The 23052-nt window shown below is 44.3% G+C and overlaps 1 long non-coding RNA gene across 1 annotated transcript in view; it reads right to left on the bottom strand.

Moving 5' to 3' along the window:
* Nucleotides 1–301: 301 nt before the first annotated feature.
* LOC135057693 (uncharacterized) overlaps nt 302–23052 on the bottom strand; it is a 45374-nt gene continuing 22623 nt past the window's right edge. Inside the window, exon 4 of the long non-coding RNA XR_010244306.1 lies at nt 302–529. This is a non-coding gene — a long non-coding RNA (uncharacterized LOC135057693). The remainder of the gene's footprint in view (nt 530–23052) is intronic.

Genomic DNA, 23052 nt, shown 5'->3' with positions numbered 1-23052 from the left:
CGTTACGCAACTAGCGTACCCATACGATACTTCTTAAGTAAACAGCGTACAGTGTTCTTAGACTTCATAAAGGGTTGGTTATACGACAAAGGAATTTAGCATTGTCAATTGGGGGACTCATCCTATCCTTCACATATCTCTGCTAGGTAATATCAGCAGACATTATCCATCAGCAAAGGGCGGGATCATATTCCTTGCAGTGCTGATTGGATAAGCGTCTGTTTCGCTTAGTAAAGGGTGCTGAGGGAATCCGGGACCGGAGGTAAGAACAGTACGCTATTGTCTTTGAAAATCTGGTTTTTATTTCAATTTGGTGCCAACTACACACTCAGGCCTAGAATAACTTTAGGAGTTTTGAATGATGACTTTCTTTGTGACAAGAGGCCGCATGGTCTGTCCACCATTTTGTGTGACCCTCATGGAGGTGGAAGGGGGAGGAGCAGCGGCCATTTTGGGAAGGTCAAATTTTTTTTATTTTTTTTTCTGAGCGGCTGGTTTTCAGTTGACTCAGGAAACAATCAGCCATCCACTGTCAAAAAGAAATCATCATTTAATGAGTTTTTTTTTTTATGCATTTATTTAATCTATATCATAGTCAATCATAAGTAATAGTGATTGGTACTTATATGTAATTTCATATGCGTGTGCTTACATCAATGTATGTTATTAGATTAAATTTAGAATTGCATTTTCATCTGTGTAAGTTTCACATCTCACCTTCCTGTTTGCCATTTGCATTGATAACGTGCTGAGAAAAAACAAGCACACAGCATAGAAGATACTGTGTGGTGTTTGGTAAGCGTTTATATAGTGAAATATCGCTTATAGTAAGGCGATACAGAAGCCACAAGACAATAGCACACATTTGTTCAGTTTCCAAAATTTAGTTTAAATACCTTACTTTACTGTAACGCCTCTGGGGAGAGCTATCAGACTACGGGAAATGATTTTTCTGATCAGAAAACTATAAGAATGATAGTGGGTTGAAAACGGTATGAGTGTATTGAATCCCGCTTTGTGGACTTTGTGATCTATGTGATAAAACGGTATTGAATTCCGCTTTGTGGACTTTGTGATCTGTGTGATCTATGTGGAACGTGATGAGCACGATCTGAGTGAAAACGTGCAACAGAGTGTGATAAAGTTTTCGTTGTATTACGCTCTGGCTGTTTTGGAGCACAGTAGGGAGACTCCAATGATCCTACCATTTATGGGCAACAAGTGTCTATAAGTGGTACGATTGGACCGCACGGTTGTATGTGTGACCAATAACGCAACGTGATATGAGGTCGTATATCCATGCGTAAATCTTGCCCTCATACGTGTTGTAGGGAGCACATGCAAGCGTGATTTGTGTAAAGAAAAAGGAAGGGAATTTTCTCAGGAAAATCTCTAGAGATAGGGCCTGCAACGGCTACACGTGTCTGCTAGAAGGCGGAACGGGGATACCCGGAGCAGAAGAAGTTCAGTGGAAGAGCTTTAAGGATTTCCAACGAAGTTCTGTGTTTGGTGCATTTTAGGAAGTTTTTCTGTGTTAAAAAGGTCCACAATGGCAGCCAAGTGCACAACACAGAGACGGTCGGAGGTCAGGATTCAGACTCCAGAGGCTTGCAGACCCCGAGGGTCTGCTCGGTTAGTAATGTGGGGGAAATATGGTCCCCACACTGAGACCTTTTGTGATGAATGGACACGAATGACTGCGGGGGATAAGGCACCATTTCCCGGGATAGGTAGTTTTGACTTAGAGGTGTTGCATAATTTAAGGCAAAGGATATGTCTCATCAAATCAGCAAAGAGACGAATCAAGCATTATGATTGTTTGCAGTTATGGCAACAGGAAAGTGAAATGCAAAGAAATGTAACTTACATATCTAACTTTCATCTTGAGAGGTGGCAATGGAGGGGATTGTGGTTGCGGAGAAAAGCACAGGGTTGAACAATAAAAACGCTCTTAGCAACTGTAGTATAGATTATAAGAATAAGTGTAATAAATGTAACAATGATTATTGTAATACTGTTGAATGTACAACTATTAACCTATGCAAGTTGCACCCCATGTCGAACTTCCCCCAGGAATACACTCATGAAAGTGAGGCCAGAACAATGTCGGCACCTCTTCCGGAAGCCATCCTACAAGACATCCAGGTGGACGCGACCAAATTGGTAAAGGCAATAATCAAACCCCCTAACGGAGGGTCAGGTGAGGTCGTGTCCACAGGTACGTACAATGTTTTATATCACGCACAAACAAATGTACCCCATATTATAAGACCAAAACAAGGTGATGTAATTGAGTTTAGTCCTGTCAGGGTGATCACAGTCCCCAATGGGAAGACTGACGATCAGGGAACCATTCCCGTCAAGGACAGTGCAATGCGCCATCCCTGGTCCCGGACAGAATTGAGATCAATCATGTCTGATTACCCAGATCCTAGGAAAGATCTAACTGTATGATCAAAGATTCACAGAAGGTATACCAACCCCCTAGACAACGACATAATCATGGTATCCAAGGAATCAGGTAGGTACAGGGAAAGCGGTTGATGGTGATGAGCATCCAAGCGTTTGAGGAGGCATCAAATCAACCAAAACCCCAGGCCATTGGCACATGGAGGAACTTAAGGATTTGTGATCTGTGCAAAAGAGAAGGGCATTATGCCAGTAACTGCAACAGCCCACATAAAATCAGACCCCCTAGACATGAAAATGAGCAAAAGTTATGACACACCAAATTACAAGCAGGGATCACATAGGAAGAATTTTGAGCCACACCCATAATATATAGTCAGGAAAGGTGATCATTAGGACTGATGGTAAGCCTGAGGTAACGGTTAATAAATTGGGAGGTCATTCACTGAAGACACAGGAATGACCAGGTGAAACGTTGTAAATGTATCTGTGAAATGTTTTTTTTCTCTCTCTCTCTCTATCCCCATCTCTGACGAGTATTGGTAAGAATTCACACATTGCATATCCGCTTGGTCCTTGCAGAAGTCTACCAAACCCCAGCATGACCTCCGCCACAATGTATTTCTGGCCAGATACAGACAGTGGAGTAATGCAGGTGCTGGTGGGGAGGGACTGCTCAAGGAGACCAGTAGACACATAGATATGACAGCCTAATAAGTCTGACAATGTTTTTCTAATGCTAACAATGTTTTCTTAATGTTGACAATGTTTAAAAATGTTTTGTTTCTCTTTTCTCATTGGTGGTTATTGTCGAGTTATGTAATGTATATATGCACATGAATTGTTCTCTATCTCTTTTGTTTTTTTGTTGTCTCTCTCTTCCCACTCATGTTTTCATGGTTTAAAGATGGTATGTCACCCCTCAGTTGGACCAATGGTAATGCCAGATTTTTGCTCCTTACAGAAAGATCGCCGGTTAGGAAGGAATATTGCATCACCAGAATGTTCGTTTGGAAGACTGAGAGACAGCACCTTTGAGAGGACAGCAGAACAAGAAGAACAACAAGACGAGAGAACTTATTATCGTAACAAGTTCTCTCCCCCTCAAACTGTTTTCTTATACCCCCTTTACAAATTTCTTCTTTTCTCCTCCTGTAAGATGGACTTGCCCCAAGAGACTGTGATATGGATTTTCCCGTTAACCATGATGTTGACCAGAGCAGTCTGTTTCGGTGAGAGTACCAGTGAGGTCGAGAGAGGATCCAGAAAGGTCCTGATGACTGAGACGGAGGTGTAAATTTCCAATAGCAACCCAATCACCAAGCAAAGGCGAGTACCGGGCACGATCTAACAACCATGTTATTTGTAAACAATTGTGAAGGATTGTTAGTTCAAAAAGAAAATTGTATCTGTAGGCTCTGTGACGGTCTGGTGGAGGATGGATGCATAAAGAAATGCCAGTCCAGTTTTAATGTCCATATGGACCGGCATCCATTGAGTGACTATCACTCCTTAGTGGGTAGTGTGTTAAATAAAACAGATTGTTGGGTATGCTCTCAAGTACCTCAGGGTCATAGTAAATCAGGGCTAGTACCATTTCCTTTAACGGTAGGGGAGGTACTTGAGCTAAAGGGTGGGAGACCGGTGGACAGGAGGTTTAATATCTCCAGCCCTCCTAGTTTGAAGCTCCACCAATACCATGTGGATAGGTCCCTATTATGTTTTAACATCTCCAATCCCCGAAAGCCGGGAAATTGGGAAGTGTCATGGAGCAACCAAACCATGACCTTTTCGCATAGAGCAAATAGAATGCCTACAGATACAGAGCTTGTACGCCACATAGCCAGTAGAGGAAAATCTTTCCGGTATCGATATACCTTAGGAAATAGGATTACTAGAGTTGGAGAGGTATCACCAGGATACTGTGCACATATCGTACAAACTGATACGTGTACTAAACAGATGGGAGAATTAGGGTTAGGAGAGTTCACATGGAAAATGTGTAACATGGTAATGACATATTCCGTCCCATATGTTCTCCCCGATGATGCATATTTCATATGCGGGAGAAAGGCGTATGAGCGGCTTGCCCCAAACTCTGAAGGGTTGTGTTGTATTGGAAAAGTACTACCTGAGGTAATGAGTCTAAGGAGTGAGGAAACTGTAATTAACCTGGATTTGGTATATGACTCAATGATAGAAACCATGATGTGATGAAAATGCGATTATACGGTCCGTTTCTTTCACCTGTTTTTCTGCTTTTCTCCAAGATACAAAGACCCCTTGGACGAGGAAGTTAACGAGACGCTATACAGACAACAGACAAGAACCAAAGATGAAGTTTTGACAACCTATGATATGGACACTTGATGAACTTTGCCATGGATCCCCAGTTTCCCTAGTATTTTTAAACTCACGCTAGCCCAACATTTTTGTAAATCTGATGGCACTGACAAAGCTATTTGCTCATGCCCAAAGAGCAATACAGCGCAAAGAAGACGACTCTCAACAGATACCGAACAAAACTTCAACAACAGATGTACATTTCCCTGACATAGAATATCATTGCATTTTCCATAAGTGTTCTTTATCTTCATCTCTACAACCCTCAGGTAATGACACACATAGTCGATAGGGAATACAGGCACAGATATCAGCAACCACATACCTCCCCCATTCATGTATCATCAACTAAAATGTGCTCCCCCATTTTGTTACAACCACAGCCGAAATGAGCTCGGTAAAGTTTGACAGCCCATCCACAGACCCTTAGTACGGGATAAGAAGGAATTCAAATGTATACTTCGCAATACCTCGAAGCTTGATGTACAACACGTACGGCACGATGATACATGACCCCCCAAACATGGATTCATACACACATGCTTCTGCTATCTCACTAGGTCATACCCTCTTCACACCTTCTCCTCTCTCCTCCCTTACCCAACCATGGAAATGTATTAACCCCTGACATATATTTTTCTCTTTTTGAAATGTTTTAGGAAGTGGCAGTTATTGGTGACTGCCAAAGGGTGGACTGTCAAAGTCAAAAATATTACATAGAGAGACCATATAAACTGCACACATATAAGTCGCTATACTTGCAAATATGCGCAGCGAGCACAGCAATATATGGAAACACACGCATTTGCTCGGACATGGCACAGAGATGGATTCGGCACTTGTTTCATACAGTACATGGTTATAATAATGAACAGCACCAGACATCATGGAGATTTAGAATTGGCTAATGAATTAATGTCATGGATGTGTATCATTCGAACCGAACCAGATAAACACATCATGTTTGGTATTGAAGCAAGCAGAATGAGGTGTGGGTTAGTTTGAGGCCTGTTGTGTTGTTGTGGGACATTGCAGCGGATAGATATGATTATATGAATAAAAGCTAAGATCATATTGTTAGAACAATGGATGCTCAAGACAACCTTTTACTAAGTTTTCAGGGCTGAACCTGATTAGCATATACAAAGAGAATGGTGACTCAATACAAAGGAGAAAGAAAGACCCCTCCCCCAGGTACTGGTCAAACAGGAAGGTAGTGGTCAGGTGTGGCCTCAGAGAACAGATGTAATGTAGCTACACTCACAGACACACACACAGCTACCTGGCACCAAGCAGCATGGCAGCTAAATCCCCAGGACATCTTCCAAACTAAAGGCTAAGTATTGAACTTCACATGGCTAGATAAGGAAACAGACAGATTGCTTTCTGGTTTAAATAGGATATTGTAACTTGGTTGTGTGATTGTTGGGTGTTTGTGGATACTCTGTGAAGTCTGTGATAAATTGGAACAGTATACAATCTGTAGCATAGTATCTGTGGTATTTGTTTGCCTATGGAGATTTAAAATAGATTGTGCTGGTTAGTTATAATATATATCCTGTTAATCATAAATACCACCATGCAGTTACGTTTGTGTTAATTACATTGTGATCTGGTCTTGTGATGAATATGCTCTGGTTATTGAGATACTGAAGTTGTTTGGGATGTGAAATTATGAGATGGTTCTAGGAAGTTGGATTACATTGTGAAAGGTGATTTAGATGGTTTGGAATTGTAAAATCAGAACATATGCATTGTTTTGAGGCTTGGACATTTTGGAAGAAAATGGAGTCTTGTGTCTTCTGCTATGTGATTGTGGTTTAGAATAAAGTGCCATGTGTTTGGACCTGCAAATCTAAAATGGCTGCTGCTGGATGTCTTCCCCTCCCCCTTTCAGCCATGTGGTGTGGTCTTTGGAATCAAGTGGAGGTTTCTCAAAATGGAGTCTAGCTTCCATCCCATGCTGTATTCAGCATTGACTAACTGCGCAGCGATTGTCTCTCACATGTGTAGTTTTATCTGCAACCATGTTGTCTCTTATTTAATGTTATCATGAGCCATTTCTCTCTATTTCTCTCTTCTTCTCTTCCCCTTCCATTTTCCCATAAATAGTAATTGTATTGTATTGTATTTCTTGTGTAGTTATCTGGTTAGGTAGTCTCTGTTATATTGTAGTGTATCATTTGTACTGTTATCCCCTTTTTACAAGTATATTAGATATAATACAGTTAATAGGCTTTGGACCCTAAACCAGTATCTGTGTATTTCCTATAGTGTTAAGTGTTCACTTGAGCGTCGGTGACGCACAAGCAGCTTTGTAGTTAGTCAGGTTACACAAGGTTGCACTTACACCCTGTATTCACATTAAGGTATTCTGTGTATTTCATTGGTATAAGGTTTAGACATAAAGGTATAGCGTTGTGAGCGTCTGCGCCGCTGGTGATCTCCTCGTGGTCTCGAGCGTCTGCTACGCCATAGCGAATCATTACGTTAGTCAAAAGCCATTTAACGTTCTGTCCTGTGATCTCTGGGCCGTGAGCGAACGTGACGCTTGAGCGTCTCGCCTACGGCTGAGCGATCGTTACGCAACTAGCGTACCCATACGATACTTCTTAAGTAAACAGCGTACAGTGTTCTTAGACTTCATAAAGGGTTGGTTATACGACAAAGGAATTTAGCATTGTCAACGCTCATACAGCTTTTGAGTTAATAAGGTTATACTGTGTTGCATTTACACTCTATCTATACACTAAGGTTTTACTGCACAATACACTGTTTATGGTTTAGATACAAAGGTTTAACATTGTGAGCGTCAGCGCCGCTGGTGATCTCCTCGTGGTCCCGAGCGTCCGCTACGCTATAGCGAATCATTAAGTTAGTCAGCAGCCAATAGCGTGCCTGCCTGTGATCTCTTGGCCGTGAGCGAACGTAACGCTTGAGCGTCTCGACTACGGCTAAGCGATTGTTACGCAACGTGCGTACCCTTACGGTACTTCATACGTAGATAGCGTACAGTGTTCTTAGACCTCATAAAGGGTGTTATATAAGATAAATATTTAGCTTTATCAGTACTATACATTAAGTGTATAGATTGTAAGCTTGCAAGCAGGGTTTTGGTTTATCATTGTTTACAATTCAAAAGTGCAATGGAATTTGCTGCGCTATATAAGACACTGTTAAATAAAATAATAAATTCTTGCAGGTAAGAGTATGAGGGTGTATGTGCTGTGCATACAGTTAGTGCAGGTCAGAGTATGAGGGTGTGTATGTACTATATAATGAGTGCAGGTCAGAGTATGATGGTGTATGTACTATACAGTGAGTACAGGACAAAGTATGAGGGTGTGTATGTACTATAGAGTGAGTGCAGGTCAGAGTATGAGGATGTGTATGTACTATATAGTGAGTGCAGGTCAGAGTATTATGGTGTATGTACCATACAGTGAGTACAGGTCAGAGTATGAGGGTGTGTATGTACTATTTAGTGAGTGCAGGTCAGAGTATGAGGATGTGTATGTACTATATAGTGAGTGCAGGTCAGAGTATGGGGGTGTGTATGTACTATACAGTGAGTACAGGTCAGAGTATTATGGTGTATGCACTATACAGTGAGTGCAGGTCAGAGTATGAGGGTTTGTATGTACTATATAGCGAGTGCAAGTCAGAGTATTATGGTGTATGTACCATACAGTGAGTGCAGGTTACAGTATGAGGGTGTGTATGTACTATACAGCATACTTGCCTACCTGACCCTCTCCATGAGGGAGAAAATGCTCTGTTCCTGGACTTTCCTGGTAATGTATAATTGCCATCACCTGTGGTGAGCTAGGTAATTGATAAGAAAGGTGTTTCACCACAGGTGATGGCAATCATACATTACCAGGAAAGTCCAGGAACAGAGCATTTTCTCCCTCATGGAGAGGGTCAGGTAGGCAAGTATGCTATACAGTGAGTGCAGGTCAGAGTATGAGGGTGTGTATGTACTATATAGTGAGTGCAGGTCAGAGTATGAGGGTGTGTATGTACTATATAGTGAGTGCAGGTCAGAGTATGAGGGTGTGTATGTACTATACAGTGAGTGCAGGTCAGAGTATTATGGAGTATGCACTATACAGTGAGTGCAGGTCAGAGTATGAGGGTTTGTATGTACTATATAGCGAGTGCAGGTCAGAGTATTATGGTGTATGTACCATACAGTGAGTGCAGGTCAGAGTATGAGGGTGTGTATGTACTATACAGTGAGTGCAGGTCAGAGTATGAGGGTGTGTATGTATTAACTATACAGTGAGTGCAGGTCAGAGAGTATTATGGTGTATGTACAGTGAGCAGGTCAGAGTATGAGTGTGTATGTACTATACAATGAGTGCAGGTTAGAGTATGAGGGTGTATGCACTATACAGTGAGTGCAGGTTAAAGTATGAGGGTGTGTCTACTAGAGATGAGCGGGTTCGGTTCCTCGGAATCCGAACCCGCACGAACTTCATGTTTTTTTCACGGGTCCGAGCAGACTCGGATCCTCCCGCCTTGCTCGGTTAACCCGAGCGCGCCCGAACGTCATCATGACGCTGTCGGATTCTCGCGAGACTCGGATTCTATATAAGGAGCCGCGCGTCGCCGCCATTTTCACACGTGCATTGAGATTGATAGGGAGAGGACGTGGCTGGCGTCCTCTCCATTTAGATTAGGGTTGAGAGAGAGAGAGAGAGATTGACCTGAGGCTGTGATACTGTAGAAGAGAGTGCAGAGTTTAGTGACTGACGACCACAGTGACCACCAGACAGTGCAGTTGTTTGTTTTATTTAATATATCCGTTCTCTGCCTGAAAAAAACGATACACACAGTGACTCAGTCACATACCATATCTGTGTGCACTGCTCAGCCCAGTGTGCTGCATCAATGTATATATATATCTGACTGTGCTCAGCTCACACAGCTTATAATTGTGGGGGAGACTGGGGAGCACTGCAGTGCCAGTTATAGGTTATAGCAGGAGCCAGGAGTACATAATATTATATTAAAATTAAACAGTGCACACTTTTGCTGCAGGGGTGCCACTGCCAGTGTGACTAGTGACCAGTGACCTGACCACCAGTATATATAATATTAGTAGTATACTATCTCTTTATCAACCAGTCTATATTAGCAGCAGACACAGTACAGTGCGGTAGTTCACGGCTGTGGCTACCTCTGTGTCGGCACTCGGCAGCCCGTCCATAATTGTATATACCACCTAACCGTGGTTTTTTTTTCTTTCTTTATAGTCATACTAGTTACGAGTATACTATCTCTTTATCAACCAGTCTATATTAGCAGCAGACACAGTACAGTGCGGTAGTTCACGGCTGTGGCTACCTCTGTGTCGGCACTCGGCAGCCCGTCCATAATTGTATATACCACCTAACCGTGTTTTTTTTTTCTTTCTTTATACATACATACTAGTTACGAGTATACTATCTCTTTATCAACCAGTCTATATTAGCAGCAGACACAGTACAGTGCGGTAGTTCACGGCTGTGGCTACCTCTGTGTCGGCACTCGGCAGCCCGTCCATAATTGTATATACCACCTAACCGTGTTTTTTTTTTCTTTCTTTATACATACATACTAGTTACGAGTATACTATCTCTTTATCAACCAGTCTATATATTAGCAGCAGACACAGTACAGTGCGGTAGTTCACGGCTGTGGCTACCTCTGTGTCGGCACTCGGCAGCCCGTCCATAATTGTATATACCACCTAACCGTGGTTTTTTTTTCTTTCTTTATACATACATACTAGTTACGAGTATACTATCTCTTTATCAACCAGTCTATATATTAGCAGCAGACACAGTACAGTGCGGTAGTTCACGGCTGTGGCTACCTCTGTGTCGGCACTCGGCAGCCCGTCCATAATTGTATATACCACCTAACCGTGGTTTTTTTTTCTTTCTTTATACATACATACTAGTTACGAGTATACTATCTCTTTATCAACCAGTCTATATTAGCAGCAGACACAGTACAGTGCGGTAGTTCACGGCTGTGGCTACCTCTGTGTCGGCACTCGGCAGCCCGTCCATAATTGTATATACCACCTAACCGTGGTTTTTTTTTCTTTCTTTATACATACATACTAGTTACGAGTATACTATCTCTTTATCAACCAGTCTATATATTAGCAGCAGACACAGTACAGTGCGGTAGTTCACGGCTGTGGCTACCTCTGTGTCGGCACTCGGCAGCCCGTCCATAATTGTATATACCACCTAACCGTGGTTTATTTTTCTTTCTTTATACATACATACTAGTTACGAGTATACTATCTCTTTATCAACCAGTCTATATATTAGCAGCAGACACAGTACAGTGCGGTAGTTCACGGCTGTGGCTACCTCTGTGTCGGCACTCGGCAGCCCGTCCATAATTGTATATACCACCTAACCGTGGTTTTTTTTTCTTTCTTTATACATACATACTAGTTACGAGTATACTATCTCTTTATCAACCAGTCTATATATTAGCAGCAGACACAGTACAGTGCGGTAGTTCACGGCTGTGGCTACCTCTGTGTCGGCACTCGGCAGCCCATCCATAATTGTATATACCACCTAACCGTGGTTTTTTTTTCTTTCTTTATACATACATACTAGTTACGAGTATACTATCTCTTTATCAACCAGTCTATATATTAGCAGCAGACACAGTACAGTGCGGTAGTTCACGGCTGTGGCTACCTCTGTGTCGGCACTCGGCAGCCCGTCCATAATTGTATATACCACCTAACCGTGGGTTTTTTTTCTTTCTTTATAGTCATACTAGTTACGAGTATACTATCTCTTTATCAACCAGTCTATATATTAGCAGCAGACACAGTACAGTGCGGTAGTTCACGGCTGTGGCTACCTCTGTGTCGGCACTCGGCAGCCCGTCCATAATTGTATATACCACCTAACCGTGGTTTTTTTTTCTTTCTTTATACATACATACTAGTTACGAGTATACTATCTCTTTATCAACCAGTCTATATATTAGCAGCAGACACAGTACAGTGCGGTAGTTCACGGCTGTGGCTACCTCTGTGTCGGCACTCGGCAGCCCGTCCATAATTGTATATACCACCTAACCGTGGTTTTTTTTTTCTTTCTTTATACATACATACTAGTTACGAGTATACTATCTCTTTATCAACCAGTCTATATATTAGCAGCAGACACAGTACAGTGCGGTAGTTCACGGCTGTGGCTACCTCTGTGTCGGCACTCGGCAGCCCGTCCGTAATTGTATACTAGTATCCAATCCATCCATCTCCATTGTTTACCTGAGGTGCCTTTTAGTTGTGCCTATTAAAATATGGAGAACAAAAATGTTGAGGTTCCAAAATTAGGGAAAGATCAAGATCCACTTCCACCTCGAGCTGAAGCTGCTGCCACTAGTCATGGCCGAGACGATGCAATGCCAGCAACGTCGTCTGCCAAGGCCGATGCCCAATGTCATAGTACAGAGCATGTCAAATCCAAAACACCAAATATCAGTAAAAAAAGGACTCCAAAACCTAAAATAAAATTGTCGGAGGAGAAGCGTAAACTTGCCAATATGCCATTTACCACACGGAGTGGCAAGGAACGGCTGAGGCCCTGGCCTATGTTCATGGCTAGTGGTTCAGCTTCACATGAGGATGGAAGCACTCAGCCTCTCGCTAGAAAAATGAAAAGACTAAAGCTGGCAAAAGCAGTAGCACCGCAAAGAACTGTGCGTTCTTCGAAATCCCAAATCCACAAGGAGAGTCCGACTCCAATTGTGTCGGTTGCGATGCCTGACCTTCCCAACACTGGACGTGAAGAGCATGCGCCTTCCACCATTTGCACGCCCCCTGCAAGTGATGGAAGGAGCACCCGCAGTCCAGTTCCTGATAGTCAGATTGAAGATGTCAGTGTTGAAGTACACCAGGATGAGGAGGATATGGGTGTTGCTGGCGCTGGGGAGGAAATTGACCAGGAGGATTCTGATGGTGAGGTGGTTTGTTTAAGTCAGGCACCCGGGGAGACACCTGTTGTCCGTGGTAGGAATATGGCCGTTGACATGCCTGGTGAAAATACCAAAAAAATCAGCTCTTCGGTGTGGAAGTATTTCACCAGAAATGCGGACAACAGGTGTCAAGCCGTGTGTTCCCTTTGTCAAGCTGTAATAAGTAGGGGTAAGGACGTTAACCACCTCGGAACATCCTCCCTTATACGTCACCTGCAGCGCATTCATAATAAGTCAGTGACAAGTTCAAAAACTTTGGGTGACAGCGGAAGCAGTCCACTGACCAGTAAATCCCTTCCTCTTGTAACCAAGCTCACGCAAACCACCCCACCAACTCCCTCAGTGTCAATTTCCTCCTTCCCCAGGAATGCCAATAGTCCTGCAGGCAATGTCACTGGCAATTCTGACGAGTCCTCTCCTGCCTGGGATTCCTCCGATGCATCCTTGCGTGTAACGCCTACTGCTGCTGGCGCTGCTGTTGTTGCTGCTGGGAGTCGATGGTCATCCCAGAAGGGAAGTCGTAAGCACACTTTTACTACTTCCACCAAGCAATTGACTGTCCAACAGTCCTTTGCGAGGAAGATGAAATATCACAGCAGTCATCCTGTTGAAAAGCGGATAACTGAGGCCTTGACAACTATGTTGGTGTTAGACGTGCGTCCGGTATCCGCCGTTAGTTCACAGGGAACTAGACAATTTCTTGAGGTAGTGTGCCCCCGTTACCAAATACCATCTAGGTTCCACTTCTCTAGGCAGGCGATACCGAGAATGTACACGGACGTCAGAAAAAGACTCACCAGTGTCCTAAAAAATGCAGTTGTACCCAATGTCCACTTAACCACGGACATGTGGACAAGTGGAGCAGGGCAGGGTCAGGACTATATGACTGTGACAGCCCACTGGGTAGATGTATGGACTCCCGCCGCAAGAACAGCAGCGGCGGCACCAGTAGCAGCATCTCGCAAACGCCAACTCTTTCCTAGGCAGGCTACGCTTTGTATCACCGGTTTCCAGAATACGCACACAGCTGAAAACCTCTTACGGCAACTGAGGAAGATCATCGCGGAATGGCTTACCCCAATTGGACTCTCCTGTGGATTTGTGGCATCGGACAACGCCAGCAATATTGTGTGTGCATTAAATCTGGGCCAATTCCAGCACGTCCCATGTTTTGCACATACCTTGAATTTGGTGGTGCAGAATTTTTTTAAAAACGACAGGGGCGTGCAAGAGATGCTGTCGGTGGCCAGAAGAATTGCGGGACACTTTCGGCGTACAGGCACCACGTACAGAAAACTGGAGCACCACCAAAAACTACTGAACCTGCCCTGCCATCATCTGAAGCAAGAAGTGGTAACGAGGTGGAATTCAACCCTGTATATGCTTCAGAGGTTGGAGGAGCAGCAAAAGGCCATTCAAGCCTATACAATTGAGCACGATATAGGAGGTGGGATGCACCTGTCTCAAGCGCAGTGGAGAATGATTTCAACGTTGTGCAAGGTTCTGATGCCCTTTGAACTTGCCACACGTGAAGTCAGTTCAGACACTGCCAGCCTGAGTCAGGTCATTCCCCTCATCAGGCTTTTGCAGAAGAAGCTGGAGACATTGAAGGAGGAGCTAACACGGAGCGATTCCGCTAGGCATGTGGGACTTGTGGATGGAGCCCTTAATTCGCTTAGCAAGGATTCACGGGTGGTCAATCTGTTGAAATCAGAGCACTACATTTTGGCCACCGTGCTCGATCCTAGATTTAAAGCCTACCTTGGATCTCTCTTTCCGGCAGACACAAGTCTGCTGGGGTTCAAACACCTGCTGGTGAGTAAATTGTCAAGTCAAGCGGAACGCGACCTGTCAACAACATCTCCTCCTTCACATTCTCCCGCAACTGGGGGTGCGAGGAAAAGGCTCAGAATTCCGAGCCCACCCGCTGGCGGTGATGCAGGGCAGTCTGGAGCGACTGCTGATGCTGACATCTGGTCCGGACTGAAGGACCTGACAACGATTACGGAGGATGATGATGAGGTGGACATCTTGCCTCTGTAGAGCCAGTTTGTGCAAGGAGAGATTAATTGCTTCTTTTTTGGTGGGGGTCCAAACCAACCCGTCATATCAGTCACAGTCGTGTGGCAGACCCTGTCACTGAAATGATGGGTTGGTTAAAGTGTGCATGTCCTGTTTATACAACATAAGGGTGGGTGGGTGGGAGGGCCCAAGGACAATTCCATCTTGCACCTCTTTTTTCTTTTCTTTTTCTTTGCGTCATGTGCTGTTTGGGGAGGGTTTTTTGGAAGGGACATCCTGCGTGACACTGCAGTGCCACTCCTAGATGGGCCCGGTGTTTGTGTCGGCCACTAGGGTCGCTTATCTTACTCACACAGCTACCTCATTGCGCCTCTTTTTTTCTTTGCGTCATGTGCTGTTTGGGGAGGGTTTTTTGGAAGGGACATCCTGCGTGACACTGCAGTGACACTCCTAGATGGGCCCGGTGTTTGTGTCGGCCACTAGGGTCGCTTATCTTACTCACACAGCTACCTCATTGCGCCTCTTTTTTTCTTTGCGTCATGTGCTGTTTGGGGAGGGTTTTTTGGAAGGGCCATCCTGCGTGACACTGCAGTGCCACTCCTAGATGGGCCCGGTGTTTGTGTCGGCCACTAGGGTCGCTTATCTTACTCACACAGCGACCTCGGTGCAAATTTTAGGACTAAAAATAATATTGTGAGGTGTGAGGTATTCAGAATAGACTGAAAATGAGTGGAAATTATGGTTTTTGAGGTTAATAATACTTTGGGATCAAAATGGCCGCCAAATTCTATGATTTAAGCTGTTTTTTAGGTTTTTTGGAAAAAAACACCCGAATCCAAAACACACCCGAATCCGACAAAAAAAATTCGGTGAGGTTTTGCCAAAACGCGGTCGAACCCAAAACACGGCCGCGGAACCGAACCCAAAACCAAAACACAAAACCCGAAAAATTTCCGGCGCTCATCTCTAGTGTCTACTATACAGTAGGTGCAGGGCAGATTGGCAGACGTGTACTGCTACATCTGAGAGGCATGTCATAAAAATGACTTACATCCAAATGTAAATGATCCCCAAAGTTAGGAAGATCTACTTGTTGAAGAAGACACTGATATTTTACAGGATTTGTTAATGTTTTACAAGAGGTTCCATATACTGTAAGTGGCCGCAAATAACCTTATATAAAATGCATGTAGCCATAGGTATTATTGTGCCTTATAACCAATGCAAGGAAATGGCACTGATGATCCCATTTGAATGTATGTATCTCAGATTTGTTTTTTTCCCCCCACGAATGTAACAGTTACATAATGGGTATAAGGTGCAATCAGGGAGATTGCTGGACTATTCAGGGAGTCAGGGAGATAGCTGTTATTTCAGGGAGTCTCCTGCAGAATGTAGGAGGATAGGTAACTATGGTGTACAGGTCAGAGTGTGAGTGTAGGACAAGGTATGAGGGCATGTGTACTTTATAGTAAGTGCAGGTCAGAGTATGAAGGAATATGTCCTGTGCATAGAGTGAGAGCAGGTCAGAGTGTGTACTGTGGAGTGAGTTCATATCAAAGCACACTTGCCTACTCTCCCGGATCATGCAGGGGTCTCCCGATTTTTGGTGTAGTCCGTCCCCTGCACCCCAGAAGAGTGGGAATCCCATAATATGAACTGTTATAAGGTGAACTGGGAATACTGGTGGTCATTCCGAGTTGTTCGCTCGCAAGCTGCTTTTAGCAGCTTTGCACACGCTAAGCCGCCACCTACTGGGAGTGAATCTTAGCTTATCAAAATTGCGAACAAAAGATTAGCAGAATTGCGAATAGACACTTCTTAGCAGTTTCTGAGTAGCTCCAGACTTACTCGGCATCTGCGATCAGTTCAGTCAGTGTCGTTCCTGGTTTGACGTCACAAACACACCCAGCGTTCGCCCAGACACTCCTCCGTTTCTCCAGCCACTCCCGCGTTTTTCCCAGAAACGGTAGCGTTTTTTCACACACACCCATAAAACGGCCAGTTTCCGCCCAGAAACACCCACTTCCTGTCAATCACATTACGATCACCAGAACGAAGAAAAAACCTTGTAATGCCGTGAGTAAAAAACCTAACTGCATAGCAAATTTACTTGGCGCAGTCGCACTGCGGCAGAGCCGGCCTTAGGCATAGGCAAACTAGGCAAATGCCTAGGGCATTTGGTATGCTTAGGGGCATCAGCAGATTCTGCTGATTAAAATGATATGCGGCATGCCTATATTGTGTGTGTGACTGCGGCTGTATCTGCATACAAAATGCTACGTTGCGTGTCTTCCTGAAAATCACTGTAATGTAGCATTTCATATGCAGATACAGCCGCAGTCGGACACAGAATATAAGCATGCTGCATATCATTTTAATCAGCAGAAGCTGCTTGTGCATCCTAGCCACATAGTAATGCAAATAAGATGCATTTTCATAAACAAAAGGCGCCCGACGTTAGCAGAGCTGCCAGCTGACTCACGCCAGGCATTTCCTGCAGAACTAGCGGTGGTGCTAGGGGGCACCAGCCAAAATCTTGCCTAGGGCATCATATCGGTTAGGGCCGGCTCTGCACTGCGGACATTGTGCATGCGCATTAGCGGCTATTCGCTCCGTTGTGACAAAAAAATAACGAGCAAACAACTCGGAATGACCCCCACTTTGTGGCATAGTGTGTACTGGCAGTCCTACAATGTGACATCATGTAAACTAGGGAACTACGATGGTTCAGAAAATTAATTAGGGCACTACCATGGGCCATAATATTAACTAGAGTATTGCTATGGCTCAGAAAATGAATGAGGGCACTATTATGGGGCATTGACTTAATAACTGCTGTGGACAAGAGCCCCATCATTATGTTGCTTTGGGGCCCACAGAGTTCTGGTTACACCCCTGCAAGGGGGTGAAGATATGATTGTGCCAGGAGAGTAGGTAAGTAGGATTGATGTTAAAAAATGTTTTCTAAAATTCCTTACAACATTCTGTACGCAGTCATCCTTGAGTTTTTTATTTAATGATTTTAATAATAAATATGCTCTACACAGGTGAATCTGCAAATCTGAGACTTCACAATATCATGCAATATCCCCTGCGGGCTGACAACACCCCATCCAGCGTCTGTTCATGCACCTGCAGCGAATGACCACACCCCTTCAGTGCAGCATACAAACTTCTTTTGTGGGCAGCTGTTATAGTATCCCCAGGTGGGCCCTGCAGACCAAAGTCTGACACTGGCTGCATCATCATGTGACACCAATACCCCAACTGGCAGCTTCCACTTTATGGAATGGGGAAGAGGGGCAGGGGCGATGAATAGGATGGCAGCAGATTATAAATACAGAATAACTGTATTATGCAAAGTAATATCGTGCAGTGCCAGGATTACCACACAGTTGAGCGCTGGATCCAGGGGGTAAATTTACTAATACCCCTTTCACACCGCACAAATAACCAGGTATCGACCCGAGTCAATGGGGGTAATTCTGAGTTGATCGCAGCAGGAATTTTGTTAGCAATTGGGCAAAACCATGTGTACTGCAGGGGAGGCAGATATAACATGTGCAGAGAGAGTTAGATTTGGGTGGGGTGTGTTCAATCTGCAATCTAAATTGCAGTGTAAAAATAAAGCAGCCAGTATTTACCCTGCACAGAAACAAAATAACCCACCCAAATCTAACTCTGTCTGCACATGTTATATCTGCCTCCCCTGCAGTGCACATGGTTTTGCCCAATTGCTAACAAAATTCCTGCTGCAATCAACTCAGAATTACCCCCAATGTGCGGTGTGAAAGCGCCATGTCGGATTTCCCAAGTCATCTGACTCGGTAACTCAACCTGAGTTATAAGCAGTGTTGAGACGATCCGGGACCCGTTTATAAGATAGGGAGAGGCGAGGCTGAGATTAGCTCATCTCCCAGCGCCGCCTCCACCTCCGCTGCCGGCTCCGCCCCCCACCGCTATGGCAACCGACCCGGCATATTGCCGGGTTTGGAAGCCATCAGAGAGAGGTAGGAGAGTCTCCAATGCCGGATCCCACCCGGGAATGACCCGTTTCCATTTCCCGGGTGGGATCTGGCACTGGAGATGTGAAAGTGGTATAAGAGTCTTATTTGACAAATTGCTGGACATCACTGGAATGTTTTAGACTCAAAATCACAAATTGACTAAAGGGCGTTTTTGAGTGTCTAGGTTGATCCAATGGGGATACTCATCAGTTTGGGTAGTGTTCGATGATTTCATTCAATTTACAATAGACTCCACAGCCAAACAGAAGTATGAATCGGCTGACTTCTTTTATCTGAGGAACATAGCCAGAATCAAGCACTTAGGGGTCTATTTACTAAGCCTTGGATGGACATAAAGTCAACAAAGATAAAGTACCAGCCAATCGGCTCTTAATGGCCATGTTACAGGCTGGGTTTGAAAAATGGCAGTTAGGAGCTGATTGGCTGCTACTTTATCTCCATCCACTTTATCTCCATACATTTATTCCCTAAGGAGGAGTGTGGATCAATAACGGCTAGCTAGACAATCAATAGCATGATGCATAATGTCGACAGTGACAATAAGTCGGCAGATGATTCATCAACAGGTACAAAAGGTCAGCATGTTCAAACAGTTGACATGGAAATGATCAACATAAATAATAGTTGACACTTTTTTGTTTTTATCCCAAATCTAACCCGAATGCTCCCCCAGATGCCTAACCCTAACCGTCCTCTCCCATAGTCTAACCCTAACCCAGTGACTAACCCTAACCGTCCCCTCCCATAGTCTAACTCTAACCCAGTTACTAACCCTAACCATGTAGAAAATATGTGTTGACCATTTGTGTTGACCATGTCGACCTTTTATACCGGATGACCATTCATTTGTAGACTATTTGTCAATGTCAACATAATGCATGTCGACTATGAGGTGTTGATCTTTTGTATTGTTGACCTAGACTTTGGGGGTCATTCCGAGTTGATCGCACGCTGCCGATTTTTGCTGCGCTGCGATCAGGTCTCTACTGCGTATGCACCGCAATGTGCACGTGCATCATACGGGTACAATGCGGATCGTTGCTGAGCTATGGATTTAACGAAGAATACATACGCACAGCCGATCGCAAGGAGATTGACAGGAAGAGGTCATTTATGGGTGTCAACTGACCGTTTTCTGGGAGTGGTAGGGAAAATGCAGTCGTGTCCGGGCGTTTGGAGGGCGGTTGTGTGACGTCAATTTCGGCACCAAAAAGACTGAAGTGATCGCAAGGGCTGAGTAAGTTCAGACCTACTCTGAAACTGCACAAAATGTTTTTTTGCAGAGCTCGGCTGCACAGGCGTTCGCACTCTTGCAAAGCGAAAATACACTCCCCTATGGGCGGCGACTATGCGTTTGCACGGCTGCTAAAAACAGCTAGCGAGCGATCAACTCGGAATGAGGGCCATTGTCAATCTTGCAACCGGATACCCCTCAAAAGATCTACCTACAGTCATACTTGCATTTTTATCATCACATCTAGACTACTGCAATGCCCTCTACCTTGATCTCCCAACAAAAGAATTGCACTGCTTGCAGATGGTACAAAATACCTCTGCCAGGCTATTAACCAACCAGCCCCGTTCCAGCAACATAACACCCATTGTAGTTAAAGAAAGAAGAATGAAAAACTGCGCTATTCTTATATACAGCCCCCTTCTAGCTGGTTGCTGCTCGTGACACTATGTGGGAATACTACCGGATCCCACTTGTGGCGTGCTAGATAAAGTAGATAAGTGTCTTAGCGCATACCTAGCATGAAAGTGTGAATTTTAAACCTTGTGTTTGCAACAAATATCCACAATGAGACAAAATCATAAAATGTCAATTTATTAGTATTGGCACACAGAGACTCTTTACAAACAGCCAGTACTAGGAATGCTCATTTTGATCATTTATTAAGGATAACAACAAATCCTTTTCCCTTTTTCTGGATAAGAGACTGTCAACACACCAGTGGGGTAAAACGCTAAAATAGTGTGCCCACTGGAAATTCAACATGTTTGTTTGTATGTTGTATGTCAGTCATGTGTACCGGTACTAGGGGGCAAAAGAGATTTTAGTAGTATAAGCTACATAGATTAACATTCACTTTTAAGATCTATAAAGCTTTTTAGAAATCCATTATATTATATATATCTCTATTTATCTTCAATTATTATTTCTCATTTATTTATATTTATTTTTATCCAATACTAATAAATTGACATTTTATGATTTTGTCTCATTGTGGATATTTGTTGCAAACACAAGGTTTAAAATTCACACTTTCATGCTAGGTGTGCGCTAAGACACTTATCTACTTTACATAACACCCATTCTCTACTCCCTTCACTGGCCACTTGTAGGATGGATAATAGTTTTCAAGATTGACTTACTGATTTTCAAAGCCCTACATGACCAGGGCTCAAGGTACCTCCTACATGACCAGGGCTCAAGGTACCTCCTACATGACCAGGGCTCAAGGTACCTGAAGCAGCTTTTGATTCCTTACTGTCTTGCGCCATTACTGCAGCGACAGGGAGCGACGGGCAGCAACGGGATGGTGCGAACAAAGCGATCGCACGGACAATCGCAAGGTGATTGACAGGAAGAGGCCGTTTGTGGGTGGCAACTGACCGTTTTAGAGGAGTGTCTGGAAAAAACACAGGAGGAACCAGGCATTTAAAGGGAGGGTTTCTGATGTCAGCTCCGGCCCCGATCATCGCACTGGAAGAGTAAGTCCTGGGCTGTGCAGAGACTGCACAAACATTTTGTTTGTGCAGCTCTCTGCACTTGCAATCGCACCTCTGCACAGCAAATACCCCCTCCCCCTGACTACCTGATCGCAGCAGTGCAAAAATCGCCTGCTAGTGATCAGGTCTTAATTAGGCCCATAGTTATGTATATAACTATAAAAACATAGTATATATAACTATAAAACACACACCACAATATACATTACATACGTAGTTTTTTTACAGGAAAAATACAAATGACCAAAAAACACAGTAATCCAGTATTAAAAAAATAAATAATATTTAAAAAGTGCTGAAAACAAACAAACAAACAGCATCCTGTGTAATGCTGTTATTCACAGCTGCTGTTCTCCCTGGGCACAGTCCCCCCCCCCCCACCCCTCCCCAGGACCCATATAGCAGTCTCTACCCCCCCTCCCCTGGATCCATATAGCAGTCTCTATCCTCCCCTCTCCCCTAAACCCATATAGCAGTCCCTACCCCCCCCTTCCCACACGCTCCCCTAAACCCATATAGCAGTCCCTGCCCCCCTTCCCACACCCTCCCCTAAACCCATATAGCAGTCCCTGCCCCCCTTCCCACACCCTCCCCTAAACCCATATAGCAGTCCCTACCCCCTTTTCCCTGAATCTATATAGCAGTCTCTACCCTCCTCCCCCCCCCCCCCCCCCCCCTCCCCTCCCCTGGACCCATATAGCAGCTTTTAAAGTTAAGCACAGATCCCTTTACCTTTTTTTTCACAGTGGCAGATCTGCTGCCCAGATGATATGCTGCCCGCTACCAAATCCACGCTGCCCAATGATCCACGCTGCCCGCTGTGCTGCACGGAGTTGCTGCTGCTGCCCGAAGTTGCTGTCCACTTCTGCTGTGGCTCCGCCCCCGTGCCGCCCAGCGCATGACTTCACAGAGGAAATCCCAATCAGCAGACCCTGTGACGTGACAAGGATTTCCACAGCGGTGCCAAGTCTGGGAGCTGTGTAGCGCAATGACAAGCGGGTCAGCCAGTTGGGCCGCTTGTCATTGCACACTGGTGGGGAGCGCGGGCCACATGTTGCCCACCCCTAATGGAGATGAAGGACTATTATCAGTACCTAGAATCACCATGAATTCACCTGGGGGTTGAGCTTTCAGCTTTACGGCTCAGACTCTCTACAGCGCTCTCTTCCATGCAGTTTGAGAAGCCCCCACTCTAGAATCCTTAAAAAATAGACTCAAGATTCACCTGTTCACCCAGGCATTTCTCAAATGTCCCTTGTTAAGCATGTTTTGTATTTTATGTTGTAATGTCAAATGTAAAGCACTTTGAGTTCTATTGGGAGAAAAGTGCTACATAAATAACATTTATTATTATTATTATTATTATTATTATTATTATTATCTGCAATCAAATTCTATGTTTCTATATCAGAGATATCAGCTGTCCCCCGTTGTCGATTTCTAGAAGAACAGCTAGTATTATGTACTTCGAGGTGTCTGGCGATGCAGGACCTGATGTGCACATGTG

Source organism: Pseudophryne corroboree, chromosome 3 (genome assembly GCF_028390025.1).
Source record: "Pseudophryne corroboree isolate aPseCor3 chromosome 3, aPseCor3.hap2, whole genome shotgun sequence".
NCBI classification, from domain to species: domain Eukaryota; kingdom Metazoa; phylum Chordata; class Amphibia; order Anura; family Myobatrachidae; genus Pseudophryne; species Pseudophryne corroboree.
The sequence above is the reverse complement of the archived record's forward strand: the minus strand, read 5'-3'. Positions and strand labels throughout refer to the sequence as shown.